Source organism: Macaca nemestrina, chromosome 1 (genome assembly GCF_043159975.1).
Source record: "Macaca nemestrina isolate mMacNem1 chromosome 1, mMacNem.hap1, whole genome shotgun sequence".
Taxonomy (NCBI): Eukaryota; Metazoa; Chordata; class Mammalia; order Primates; family Cercopithecidae; genus Macaca; species Macaca nemestrina.
In genome coordinates this window covers 122550198-122553272 of record NC_092125.1, presented here as the reverse complement: position 1 = coordinate 122553272, position 3075 = coordinate 122550198, and positions in this window count along the sequence as shown.

The window sequence follows — 3075 nt, the reverse complement described above, 5'->3', positions numbered from 1 at the left end:
CCAAGTATTACCGGGTCACACAAGGGGATTCAGGTGGCTTTAGGAAGTTTTTGTCGGTGATGCTACTTTGAGGCCCCTCAGCTACCTTGGGAGGGAGGTGGGCAGCTCTTGGGTAGATCACAGCACTTGGAGTCTGCTTGGCAGACTCCCTGGACAGTGCTCTGCTGGGAGCTGCAAGTGTCTGCTCTCCAGCCCTCCTCTCTTTTTCTTTGCACTCCCCACTTTAGATAGTCCTTTTCCATCGGGGGAAGACAATTGAACAGGGCTTTGTTTTCTAAATCATAGCTAGTCTTGTCCCCTCTGCTTCACCTACCCCAAATATAGTGATCGGGCTTTGTCACACCTTTACAGTAGTTCAACCCTCAGAAGGCCTTGGGAAGGGGGTGGGGCTGTCTTGCTATCTAGCCCCTGGCCCTACCTCAGGCTGTCCACAGGCCTGCTCTGCAAACAGCTGGAGCAGGTGAGTAACGCCCGTGTCCCCAGGAGCCGGAAGTTGCAAGTTTGGCAGTGACACTTCGCAAAGGAGACTGCCCTTCATGAGCAGTGAGGTGGGGGGCGGGAGCAGAGTGGGCTCTGACTTCTTTCTCCCAGTGGCAGCTGCTAACGGGATCTGGTTGACAAGCCATCTGGGGGCATCTCCTGGGGCCTTTCTTAGTGGTACCCAAGGACGAAAGAAATGAGGGGCCCAGGGCAGTGGAGATGCTGCCTGTGGTGCCTGTCTGGGTTTGCAGCTGTGCAGCCAGCTTGGCCACAGAGGCAGCCTGTGGCCTCCTGCAGGGAAGAGAGGCTGGGCTGAGGGGGTGAAATGGAGCAGAAAGGCTCAGGCTGCCATCCCTGGGTCAGCCAAGGAGCTGGGCATGGGATGGCGCAGAGGCCACAGGAGAACATCCCAGGACTTCAAGGACAGAGGGTGGTGCCAGCAATGGGCAGGCCTTGGCGTTTGAATCTCACTGGGCCAGCGAGGTGAGCGAGCTGCCAAGGAGTCAGTCTGGCTTTGGGAAACTTCTCGAAGCCTCGCTGTTCTTATCTAGGACCAATACTGCCTGTTTGCTAAGAACGAGACAGAATTGGGCCACTTTCATTATTTTTATACTTCTTGTATATTAAAAAAAATGCCAAATAGGCTTACAAAAATGGTTATAGATTTCAATGGTTTACATTTAGCAACTGTATTTTAAACACCCACATCCCAACTGGAGATAATGTAGAAAGTCTAAATATGATGACTTTCACAAATGTGAGGTTTGGACCAAATGGTTCGGTCTTACCCCCTGCCCAGTTGGCCATGGTGGCGACCCCTGGGAGGGCAGTGAGGGCACAGCCAGGCTGGCATGGGGGGAAGCTCCCCACTGGGGCTAACTCGGTGTTGCAGCACAGCACCCCTGTGGCCTCAGCAATGTTCCTGGCTGCAGAGCACTCTCTGCCTGGAATGTTCTCTACTCTCCACCTCCTCTGACTTTCAATCAACCTTCAAACCTCAACTCAGTGCACATCGCTTCAGGATGCTCCTGACCAGCCCGGGGGCTTAGTATCATACCACTTATTTCCCTGTTGGTCTTCCTCATGGCCTGTGGGCTCGCTGAGGACAGACATTGTGTACTTCTCTTTTTTTTTTCTTTTTCTTTCTTTCTTTCTTTCTTCTTTTTTTTTTTTTTTTGAGACAGCATCTGGCTCTGTTGCCCAGGCTGGAGTACAGTGATGCAATCTCCACTCACTGCAACCTCTACCTCCTGGGTTCAAGTAATTATCCTGCCTCAGCCTCCTGAGTAGCTGTTATTAACAAGCATGTGCCACCACACCCAGCTAAGTATTTTTAGTAGAGATGGGGTTTCACCATGTTATGCAGGCTGGCCTTGAACTCCTGACCACAAGTGATCTGCTCACCTCAGCCTCCCAGGCATGAGCCCATGCCTGGCCTCACCTCTCATTTTGATATCTTAGGTGCCCAATTCATGGAATGTCCCATCAAGTGTTGCAGGGTGAATGAAGGAATGAGTCACTCGGTGAGGTCCTCAAGAGTCACACTGCTTTCTGTGTCTCCTCTTTCCTCTTGGACCTTATATCCCCCCTTCCCAGCACACACTCAGGTCCACTCCCCATGTCTTCTCCCTCCTCTGGCTGACCTAGAACACGACCCATTCCCTTGCTGTCCACCTGGAACTCCTCTGTGCATGTTGGAAGGACAAACTGCCACCAGGGCTTTAAGGTTCTGGGAAGGGGGCCACACTGGGCTCTGTGGTCAGGCCTTCTGGGGGCTGTGCCAGGTGGTGAATGAGGAGGTTTTGGGAAGTGGCCACCAGCACATCCGTGGTTTGCTTGTGAAGAGGGCCTACCTGGAGGCCAGGGAGGAGCTGCAAGGCTAGAGGGGTCCCTTTGCAGGGCGGGGCTGTCTTGTTCCTGGATCTCCCGCCAGCCCTATCTGCCGGTAGGGTCCAGGCAGGGAGAGGGCAGCTGAGGAAGCCTTGGTGGCCATTCACGTCCACCCAGCAGGTGTTGCCTGCCGTCTCTCCTTCTGCCACAGCCACATCTAACACCTGCAGGGCTCGCCTCTGGGAGTTTGTGCCCCCTGTTCCCTTTGCCTGCTATGCCTTTCCACCTTCTCTAATCTGTGAAGTGCTCCTTCTCCTTCAAGGCCAGCCTAAATGTCACCTCCTCTAGGGTCCCCCCTCCTCCGCTTTCTTATTGGGTTTATTGTGTCATAGTTGTTCACGGACACATTTGTCCCTCTGACTGAATTGCTGACGAACAGTGCCTGCGTCCTTCCTCCCTGAATCCTCAGCGCCCAGCAGAGTTCCTAGAACGCTGCGGAGGCTCAGTCAGTGCCCGAGGGTGGCTTATGCTTTGCGATGCAGCACAAGTAATGAGTGCTGACAGATGCAGACTCACAAAGACCAGGTATGGACGTGTGCACAAGCACACACACATGCACACACAAGTACACACATGCACACCCATGCCCTGCCCCTGAGTGGATACAGACCCAGGCCCCAGTTCTAGAGCCCTATTCCCAGCCCCTCTCCTCCCCTGTCACTCAATGCCTTGCCAGTTCTTATGCTAATGAGAGGAAGCGTTTGG